The sequence below is a fragment of the Rhinoderma darwinii genome, chromosome 9, assembly GCF_050947455.1.
Source record: "Rhinoderma darwinii isolate aRhiDar2 chromosome 9, aRhiDar2.hap1, whole genome shotgun sequence".
Classification (NCBI taxonomy): Eukaryota; Metazoa; Chordata; class Amphibia; order Anura; family Rhinodermatidae; genus Rhinoderma; species Rhinoderma darwinii.
Window position 1 is genome coordinate 45,629,695 of NC_134695.1, and position 12,046 is coordinate 45,641,740.

General features: G+C 40.2%; 1 long non-coding RNA gene across 1 annotated transcript; it reads right to left on the reverse strand.

Moving 5' to 3' along the window:
• Positions 1-3,043: 3,043 nt before the first annotated feature.
• Positions 3,044-11,040, reverse strand: LOC142660757 (uncharacterized). Its single transcript, XR_012850562.1, has 2 exons — positions 10,682-11,040; positions 3,044-3,975 (listed from the first exon to the last, which is right to left on the reverse strand). It is a non-coding gene; the product is annotated as an uncharacterized LOC142660757 (long non-coding RNA).
• Positions 11,041-12,046: the final 1,006 nt, after the last annotated feature.

Sequence of the window (12,046 nt, forward strand, 5' to 3'; positions counted from 1 at the left end):
GCGCAAAATTCACGCATCGTCTAAACAGCCCCATAGACTATTATAGGTGCGTACGACACGCGTGAAAAGCACGCGCGTCGCACGCGCGTATAATACGCTCGTGTAAATGAGGCCTAATACTTGTATAATAATCATTATGATGATCTCAGGTTTTCCCAACAGAAGCTACAGTATAACAATGCTTTATCAATAATTTACTGCTAAGGGATTCTGCACAATACATGAGTCCAGGCTGTATAGGGAACAGGTTATTGCTCAATATATTTTGTTATGTATCCTGCAAAGTTTTGCCTCCTGTGACACATCCATAAATCCTTCATTACCTGTGACATAGCATGACAGTGAGCTGTATACAAAAGGTAGGTAACATTTTGGAAGGAATAAGTAATTTGTGAGATGGATTGATTGAAATATCATTGACTTAATCACACTACATCTCAGCTGATTGCCACAGTTTCAGCAGATGAAACCTCAAACAACCAGTGACCACTACAGGAGAAATGTGGTATTACAATGAAGAATTCATTCACTATTTTACGCTAGTTTCCTGGCGTAGAAAAGTTACAAACGGCACAAAAGTTTAAAAATTACAACATTTGTGCCGCTCACTGCGTTTTTAATGGGTGGGGCTTAGAATGACAGGGTGGATCTACCTGCGGCCCAAAAAATGTATCATAATTTATGCCAGAAACTGGTGTAAATTATGGAGCAAATCTACTCTAGCTCATGGCTGCTGTAGATTTCACATTTTGGCTCATGGACGGCCGGAGATGCCCCTAATTTATTAAGAGGTTTGTGTCTCTTAATAAATTAGACACATTTTACCTTAACTTTCTTAAGGAATGCCAGTCTCGATAAATTCCCCCTGATGAATCCTACAGAGCAAGTCGCACTTTGTAAAAACCCCCTCTATTATAGAGGTTGTACTAATCGGACAACTCCATTAAGTGCTGTAAAAGTGGGAACGCCCCACTACTAGCCAAATATTTTGTGAAGGGCAATTAAAAATTTGGTATAGTGTCTTTATGGCGAGAAGTCTCCCAAGATTTGGAACTGTGCATTGTGTAATAATTTAACTATCAAACCATGTTATGAAACAGACACTCGCTGCAGCAATCGGAGCAGGAAAATTAAAAATGGATGACGGTTTGCAGTTATAAGTCGTGAATTTATGTCTCCGTTCCACTTTTGATGCGATAAGCTTACTACATCTAGATAAAGGCTCATCTCTCTGCTAAAACAAACAGTCACATGTAGGAATTCATTCTCTAGCAGAGCCCCAATCCATTTGTAATTTTATTCTAACTGCTTTATTGCATACATACGCTTTAGTATTTATTTTTTTACAAAAACAAATAGGATCAGAATCGTAGTAGTTAAAGGAGGTCGGGAGCTCACTGGATGGAAGCTCATTATATGTGTAAGGTACTTATCCAAAATGTATCTGTGGCCTTCATGCAGCACTATGAACCCACACTCATAAGACTATATGTATAATACATTGATGTCCCTGGGATCTAGAGACTGAAGCTTATAATAATGTCACTTTATATTTCATGTATTGCCTAGTCTCATATGTCTGTTAGTTGAGCGGCCTTCAATATATGTACTGTAGGTAAGCAATGTATATTATTCCCTTGCTTTTACTATTGTAATGTATTCGGAAACAGGATTTTACCAGGGCACAATGTCCCAAAACATAGAAGTGCAAGAAGCAAACTTATTTTGGGCACTAAATATTTAACTGCTACGAAAATGGGCATCCGCATTGACTTCCATTGGCTTTGGTTAAAAAGCATCTGGACTGGAATACACTGAAAGTGTTAACCTGTATAGCTTTCATTACGGTAGATTACAACTTGACCATACAGATGTGTCCTTCCTTACTTTCTCTCTATATCTGACATATTCTGAGATGTATGGTGTGAAATGTTAAGCAAACGTGTGAAGAAAAAAAAAAACATACCTCCGACGAATGCCATGTTAAAAAAAAAATATACATCACAGCCATCCAGTAAGTAAATGTATACGTTAGACGTATAATTTTTTTATTACATGGGAGTCTATGGGCAACGGATGGCATCTATCAGAGGCATGTCTTGGCCATCTGGTACCCATAGACTACCATGTTAAAAAATTATACATTTAATTTATACTTTTTTTACTGGATGGCTGTAATGGAGGCCTCTGATGCATAGACTCCCTTTTTTTTTTCTTTTTAATTATATTTTTTTACTGTATGACGCAAAATTGTATTAAATTGGTATCATGACTAATTGTATAACTTAACGCAATTCAAGCAAAAGAAAGGGTGGGCACATCGGTACATACACTAATAAAGCCAATACTATTCAAGTTGTATTGTTATATCCCCAAAAGTATCTCAATTATGGAAAAAACGGGTCATAGGTCACAAGCCAAGCTAGTCATGATCTGGCAGCAGAACACAATAACCAGACCACATCAGATAAGGCAATCACTTCTGTGGCCCTTTTCATGACATTTGTGGCTTTTTGACTGTCCTGAATCTAGAACGATCACAGCTTTTGATCGGCTATTGCAGTTGACATAATTTTTTTTCCTGAGAACGCTCTCTTGCCATCCCCCATTATATGTGTACACATACTGTTGCTATGAACGTGGATATAGCTTTAGATAAACATTGAAATCTGGAAGAGGTGATTGCTATTATACTTCAGAAATGTCATGTACCCAAGTAGAAGAGATGCCGTCGTGAAATGAGATAGCTACCTAAAAATACCTAATACACTCATCCATTATGTAAAGGATAAATTGAATAATCATATAAGCCACATCTGCTGACTATTTCTAGGTTGCCTCATATCACTTAGCCTCATTTTTACAACAACCACAATTATATATTTTGGCGCCAATGTTTGTAGCTCTAATAAGGAGGAATATTAAGTTACGATTGCTAAGTAAGTGCGAGATTTCCAATGGCAAATCTAAATTGTTGAGGAACATTGATAGAAAACATAGACATCAGGGGGGAAGAAAGATGTCAAAAGTCAGACAAGCGACATGTGGCATGAATAACAAGTTTAATTAAATATGGTGCAGAGCCTGGCAAGGACTAATATGCAGGATATGCCTTATTGGTATAAGAACATCATGAACATATCTAGAAGGGCTTTCGAAGAATAGCGTGGACAACTGGCCAGTATATGGACATGAAAAGGAATGGAAAACGTTAAGGGGAACGTGGGCAATGTCCATTCAAATTTGTGAACATGACAGATCTTGGATGCCCAAAAATCTAAAAATCGACAATGGAAACATGGAATAAAAGAAGAAACATAATGAAATGTTACATGGAAGAAACAACGCCCTCCAGACCGGAATTATGTCCATTGTTTGCCGAGTGGTTTATGCCAGGCAGTCATATTCAACTTTCTAACACATAGCGGTAGCCCACAAATTGTTGTTTTCCCTGTGATCATCATTTTCCTGACAACTGAATGGCTGCATGTGGTGACGAAAGAACAAATCTGAGACATGCGACGTTCTCTGAAGAAACTGTACATATTAGCCCCTGCTTGGATCAATTTTTGCCTACACACAACCAACAGTTCATTTTTTCCGGGCCAAGAATACAACACCCACAATAACGGCAATGGCAGCAACAGCCACTCCTGCAGCCACTAATATTGGTTTTAGGCCCTCGTATCCAGAACCCTCTGCAGCCCCATTGGAAGCCTCCTCATCCTCCCCATTGGTTTTGTTCTCTGTTGTTGCTGGTGGCCCTTGAGGCTCAGGTACTGTAGGTTTTGGGCTTTCATGATGGACTGGTGCAGTGTCTCCAGTTGTTGTCTTCTTAGATGAGGGATTAGACTGTTCTTTAATGGACCCTTCTTTCTTTTCTCCTCCTGGAGCAGGGCTGCCCTTGTCAGTCTTCTTCAAGCTTGTAGTACGTGGCTTGGCTTCCATATTGAATTCCTGTTGATTCTACTGTAGCTGAAAACAATAGTTCTATTTAGTATCTGAGCAGTAAAAAAAAAAGTAAAGTATAAATGATTTAAAACTGCTCAGTTTGTGCAAAAAGAACAAAAAGAGCAGCATCCAAAGTCACAATAGTATGCGTGGTGCAAGACAAACGGGGGGGCTCCGTCCAACTCACCATGACACAATATCCACCAACAGAGTAACAGACAACACTGATGTCTTCATGAAATGTTTCTACTCAACAGCGTTTCTCAAGCATGTGCTTGAGAATAGGTGTGATGTCGAAACGTTGCACGACGGGATTAAGGTTATCCCATTTTTGCAGCAAGACATAAGTGCTGTCGATTACTCTGTGGAAGCTTAGATTGTGCGTCATTTAATATTTTCAACAAAGTCTTTATCTACACACGTACACAGGTCTTTGGAGGACAATCAATGAAATCCTAGAGGCTTAAAGGAAGGATTTCCAAATTATCTGCAGCGTCTGCACTGTATTGGTCTATGTCAGGGCTTCTCAATCTTTTTCCATTGGGACCTCACTAAACAGACATCAGGGCCTTACCAGTGGTTGAAGTCCAAGACAAAATTGAAAAGTGTAAGCAAGTTATCTTTTATTTTTACATTTACATTCAACAATTATGTTGCTAAATAAGAGATTACTGTATCAATAGAAAGACGTGCAGCAGGAGAGATTAGCATATAGTCAAAACTCACCAACTATTGGGGGGGATCAACTATTGAGGGTCAATAGTAAAGCTTGCCTCACAATTTGGGAAGCACTGGTCTATATGAAGCATCCTGTAACATCCAGCAAGTCAGTATAAAAAAAACTCACTAGAACAGGCTCAGTTTAGATTTGGTTATCTTGCCAAAGCTAAACTAGCGGGTCCAATTACATGTAACAAATAGCTGACTCAAGTGCCAAACAGAGCACCAGAGTTGAGTCAAGAAACCCATCACTCAGCTCTGCTCATATGAAGAAAGATATTTTCCAACCCCCTATGGGAGGCTTTTTAGTAGCCGCCATTGCACCCACTAGTTTAGTGCCGGGCCTGTGCACCAATACTTCTTAGGAGCCTGAACACAGATTGTCTGGCTCCTTAGACACCACCTTAGTCATCTATGGCCTCAAAATGTCTGTGTACTCTTACAATATAAAGCAGAACAATGTAGTGCGCGTCTGACAAAATCTACAGCCCTCTGCAACCTGAATTTTGTTCCTCATGGGCTGTCCTCTTATTCCCACAGCACTGTGATCACCTAATTAACATTTAAATGCACATAATTTACATATTAATACACACTATTCAGTTTATTAATATGTACAATGTGTAATCACAAAATGACCGATACATATCTTATGAGAATTTTTGGTGATTTTTATTTATTTTCCATGTTATTACCTATATTAAAAATAGTCCTAAAATCTTGCAGTTTTCACTCTCTCACAATAGACTCACACTTCCTGTTCTGTAGAGATCACTTCTCAGCAGTCATCTTATTATCATCACAAGATTTCAAAGGTAACACCTCTATATAGATAATACAGGATTCACCATTGACAATAGATGATGGACACAGCTCCCCTCCTATCCCTTCCTGCACAATGACCTCTGCACAGGTCACAGAGCATGCCCATAACACTCTCCCATAGAAGTCAATGGATACCCTTCTGTTCACAGGTTTCTATGGTTCATGTGGCTGCTGTTAAGCATATGTCTTAGGCCTGATTTACACGAGCATGTGCGTTTTGCGCACGCAAAAAAACGCAGCGTTTTGCGTGCGCAAAAGGCACTTGACAGCTCCGTGTGCCATCAGTGTATGATGCGCGGCTGCGTGATTTTCGCGCAGCCGCCATCATAGAGATGAGGCTAGTCGACGTCAGTCACTGTCCTGGGTGCTGAAAGAGTTAACTGATCAGCAGTAACTCTTTCAGCACCCTCGACAGTGAATTCCGATCACCATATCGAGAAACCTGTTTAAAAAAAAAGAGGTTCGTACTTACCGAGAACTTCCCGGCCGTTGCCTTGGTGACGCGTCCTTGGTGACGCGCCTCTCTTGACATCTGGCCCCACCTCACTGGATGACGCGGCAGTCTATGTGACCGCTGCAGGCTGTGCTTGGCTTGTGATTGGCTGCAGCTGTCACTTGGACTGAATTGTCATCCCGGGAGGTCAGACTGGAGGAAGAAGCCGGGAGTTATCGGTAAGTCAGAACTTTTTTTTTTTTACACGTTCACGTATATTGGGATCGGAAGTCACTGTCCAGGGTGCTGAACCAGTTTAACTCTTTCAGCACCCTGGACAGTGACTGTCTCCTGCCGGGTTCGGTCAAAACGAGTTCGGCCGAACCCGGTGAAGTTCGGTTCGCTCATCTCTAAGACACTCCGTTCGGATGTTTGTAAACAGAAAAGCACGTGGTGCTTTTCTGTTTACATTCAGTTTGACAGCTCTTGCGCGAATCACGCAGTTCGCACGGAAGTGCTTCCGTGCGACCTTCGTGGTTTTCACGCACCCATTGACTTCAATGGGTGCGTGATGCGCGAAAAACGCACGATTATAGAACATGTCGTGAGTTTTACGCAACGCACTCGCGCTGCGCAAAATTCACGCATTGTCTGCACTGCCCCATAGAGTAATATAGGTGCGTACGACATGCGTGAAAAGCACGCGCGTTGCACGCGCGTATATTACGCTCGTGTAAATGAGTCCTGAATGCTGTTGAAAGCAGCTCAGATAAGGTAGCTGATCAGACCCCATAATCATGTACAGAAAATAGAATTTAAAAAATCTACAAATTAAAAAAAGATTAAGTTTCACTATCTAGTTTTAATTAAGAAAAAATATATATAGGTGATACATACCCTTTAAGGATCACTAATCCAACAATCAGGAGCCTCTCCAAAACAAAGATATCAGGAGATATTACCATGTTACAGGGCATACTTCTACAGCCCATTATTTATGAAGCTGCTGCCGTCAGCTTCTCCCCAGCCTGACATGGCTGATACAATAGTTTGCACTCAGCATTAGGACAGAAATAGATATGAGAGGAAATCTTGTTTTCTACAAAGGTATAGTATTAGTTACATAAACACGTGGATTCATGTCTGTAGAATTGATGCAAATAATGTTATAAATCTTAATTTTTGCTATTTTACAAGTTGACTAATGCCTTTGAGATGTCACGTCATTGCCACCTGTCAGTGATCATAGCCTACAGGGAAAGAAATATTTTCCCATTGCATTAGTGAGTTCTTCAGCGCTGAGCCTGATAGTAAAGCCTCATAGTGAAAACTGCAATATTTTAGGATTATTTTTTCAATATAGATAATGACATAATATATGTAAAAAAAAAGAAAAAATTTAATATGTTGAATATAAAAATGTGATTTCAACAATAGGTAATCTCCTGATGACACTTTCCCTTTAAATGAGTTGTCCCCAAAAAAACATTGACAACCTGTCAATCAGAACAGATTTGGCAGCTTGGACCCCTAGTGATTCTGAGAAGGAGAAAGTCACAGTCCTGACCTTCAATGGCTACTAGTTATGGAAACATAAGGTTGTTCTTAATTATAGATTTCAATAACTCATTCATTTCTCCATCTAATGCTGAGACTTTCAGGATTCTCAGGATCTGTGGGGGGTCCCAGCTCTTAGATGGTCATCCATATGACTTGAACAAAGCCAAAGCCCACACGAGAGATGTCATGGTGATAAAGTAACAGATGGGCTTTGCGCCTATAACTTATAGCACTGATAACTCCGCAAACAAGAAAGCCGTTTTCTCAAATTTTACATGTGAACTAAATGACCTTTTATATAACATTTCTGGTAATTCTTTTTAAACATTTATACTCTATTGCAGCATTTCTCAACCGGGGATCTTCAGAACTCAGGGTTCTGTGGGACCTCATCGGGGCTTCTGCAATGATCGGACCGCGGTGGGAGAGACTAAAAATTATGAAAAAGTAAAGCCTATGCTTTGCTGCAAGCGAGCGGTGATGGAGCTAGCTGTTCATCAAGAGATGGGGGTAGGGAAGCTATGCTTGTAAGGGGGGAATTGGAGAGCTATGCTGTAGGGGGATGGGGAAACTATGCTGTAAGGGGGAAGAATGCGGGATCTATGCTGTAGGGGGATGGGGGCATTATGCTCTAAGGGAAGGATGGGGGAGCTATGCTGTAAGGGGTGGAATAGGAGAGCTATGTTGTAGGTGGGTGGGGGTGCTTTGCGGTAAGAGTGGAATGGGGGAGCTATGCTGCAAGGGAGATATTACGTGCATATTACTTGTGGTTAACCTTTTTTTCTGTTTTGAAAAAAAATAATTGGTAGGGGTTCCCCGAGATAAGACATTTTTTCCAGGGGTTCCCCAATGCTGAAAGAAGGGGTCACTGCTCTATTGGAACACTGAAACAAGTTACAGCATTCTCCACTTGTTGTAAAGCAATATATGGAATGGTTTGACTTCTCAATGTGATAGTTGATGTTATATTTACTTATATGTATATATTTTCTAAATTAATGAATTTAGGCCATGATCACACACACATTTTTGGACGCAGTTTTTGCGGCAGTTCTTTGGGTCCGTTTTTTTTAGCCAAACACAGGAGTGGACACACAAAAAAGATGCATCTGTCTTTTCTTTAAATCCTTCCTTCCTTTTGGCTCCTCTTTTGGTTTTGGCTAAAAAAAAAACTGCCAAAAACTGCATCAAAACTACACGTGTGATCGTGGCCTTAATTGTGTTTACCTAATATATACAATGGCAGAAGACTGCTATTAACTGATCCTGGTTATCCTTGTTTGATTCACTATTTGATAAATATAGCCTATGACTATTTCAGTTTTCATATAATGCCTTCAATCTTGGCATAGACATCCGGATGCTATTTCAATTAATGAGATTTCTGTGGCACTTAAACCGCAGTCCCATTGCTTCTATTGTCTTTGTACATTCCCTGGGCACAGCAAGAACTTTAAATGGATCTATTAATATACAATTATGCAAAGTACTAATAGGAATTCACTTATTTGGCGATCAGAATTTTTTTTTTTCTAGTAGATAGATTTTTATTTTGTAGATTATCTCCTTAACGTATATATATATATATATTTACCTGTATATACAATTTATACCATTTCTGAGACAAAATTCAAAACATGTTACAATATAGAAACTACAGAAACATAACAAGATACAAACAAATATACTGATGCTTGTAGACAGGAAATTGAGTAACAAAAGTAGACATTACTAAATAATACATATAAACATAGAAGAAGGGGAATCGTGCAATATAATAAAGTTAGACATTGGTCGAAGAATAATAATAATAATAATAATAATAATAATAATAAAAAAGAAGAAGAATTCACAAGTAAAAATCCTAGCTCTTTTATTAAGTTGTTAAAATTTTATTCAATCTTTTATTAGTTCTGCATCAGCCATGTAGGCCATCATTACTATTGTATATATTTTTATAAATGAAGAAGTAATTTCTATAGCAATATAGCTATGTCTATAGGTACGACAGGCGAAGTTATCAAGAAAGACCTTCACACTTCTGCATAACCCTTTATCATTCTGCTCTTCTCATTGGTGGAGAGGCTTTTGGGCCCCATCAGGCACCATAGCCCAAATGCTACTGCACCCTCTGTGTGGGTATATCTTGGTATAGTTATGCAAACTTGCCATTCAGGAGTCTGGGAAAGCTGTGTGGCAGACTGCGGAGGCTTTCGTTTCAGTGCTGCAGTCCACATTCTACTCCGATTTCATCTATCCCCCCTCATAGTGGGTTGGTCTTGCGTATTGAGATACAACTCAAATTACTTTAACTGAGACGTAAAGGGATGAAGTCGTTAGGAAATAAGGTATCGCATATCTTCCAGCACATGCAGGGTTGATATTCATATGCAGCCATCTGTAAACCGCAGCTACCGCAATGTCACCTCTGCCAGTGCCCTTCCTACCGCTACCATGGAGGCCTTCACAAGTTATAGCTAGCAAGGAGACCCAGGGAGGGTATCAGAATCACCGAAAAGGAAAAAATCACGCGTAAATAGAAGTCCTTGAGCTGTCCCCTTCTTCAACTTGTCATATATATATCTATCTGCACTACAATGTAGATCTGTTAGTCAGAACTCCGATAGAGAGAGCCACTGCAGGGACTGTTATAGCTGCCATATTTTTCACCCAGCTTTCCCAGACATAACTATTAGATATAACAGTAGACACATTACAGATATAACTTTCCTAGACACATGTGAGTTGATTTTGATGACATTTTCAGCTAACCAACAACTTACCGGAAGGATACTTTGTGTAATATTTTTGAGGCCTGTTTCAAATAATAGTTTGTAGATAAAAAAAAATAAAAACGTACCAAAAATAACATCAATACACTAATAATTACGGTCACATCGATTTTAATTATAATATAATAAACAATAATACAGAATAATAAACAATAATACAGACTACATGTAAATCCCCAGTCGTGGTAGAACTACAAATCCTAATATGTCCTGCTTACTTTTACAGTAGTTATGGGCAGATACAGATTGCTAAATTTCTCCGTCAGACAAGCCATGTCGAGACAAAATTATTTAAAATATTGAGCTCTCCATGAATAACATTTATAACACGGAGAAATAAATCAGATAGAGAGTATTATATACCAGAGTACTAATAGTATATAGGATGTAAATACATTACCTCCCTTCACCCACTCTGCAGCTCAGAGGATGCTCTGCAGGGACCAACCAGGGAGTTTCCCACAATGCCTTGCTCCCTGCTGCAGGGAAAAGTGGGGGTAGAGCGGATTCTGCGACCAATCAGGATCAAGTGAGAGAGTGCATTTGGACTGTACCAATGCATAGTAGTTAAGGGGGAGGGAACTCAAAGCTCCCAGGTCTGAAATTAATAAGGAAACATGCAAGAATAAGTGTTTGCAGGACGTGTGCTATGTGGTCTATTAAAGGAGTATTCAAGATTGGGGGGATGTTAACACCAGGGTTAATTCACCCTTTTTCTTCAAAGTGGATGTGACCTTGTCGGATTGCAAGGGAAAGGAAAGCATGACTCAGGAGTAGTGACATCATCGTACGTCACGGTGACCATGGTAACAGTTGCTAAGGAATAGAACTTACCAGGCCGATAGTATTAGAAGTGCCTCAGCTATGTGGTTGTCTCAATGTGAAGCACATGTGATGAGAGAGACTTTTACTCTATAAGGGCAATGCAAGATGAACGATCGACTTAGAAAATAAGCGGTGTGATGTGGAATAAGTAATAGCCAAATAAAAATAAATGACTTTTCATACTGTTACAAGTTCAAGCTGTATGCCGCAAGTAAACGCACAAAAAAAAGGTATCTAAGGGGGATTTAAAAAAGATTGCCGTTTTATATGTCAGTCTAAGGGCCCTTTTACTCCGGCCAATTATTGGGAAAATGAGCGTTCACAGAAACGCTTATTCATCTGCTGATCGCATAGTTTTAAATGCCGAAAATATTATTGTTGTCAGCCGGACATCTCCCTGTGCAAACAGGGAAACGCACTGCCGACATAATAGAAATGTATGAGGACGAGCGATCGTAGTAATGAGCGCTCGTCCCCATACTAGCTCCTTGTGAAAGGAGCAAACGCAGACTGAGAGCGCGCCCTCTGCAGAACCACCAGTCTGTGATCGTTCTCGGGGGAGGGAACACAGCGCAAGCCGCCCTGACACTGTCCGTAGCTGATTGAACAGTGTCGGAGCGAAGACATCACGCCCCCTTGACATTTAGTTAGACAGAAACGTCCTATTGACAGTTCAGGGGCTTATTTACATGTCGGGCGCCAAATATAACGGCACCGATATGTAAATAACGGAGGAATATAGGAAAAAAGTGTAACGTGAGACAGGGTTTGTGAAGCCCTGACTATTACATGCTGCACACGTATGGCAGAGGCGTAGCTAGGTTCTCCAGCACCCGGGGCAAAGATTCAGTTTGGCGCCCCCCCCCCCCAACCTCTTTCCCGACATCTCCTTCCCCCTCGCCGTGTTTGTTTTCTCTACCAATCGACGTGTCATTTCTTT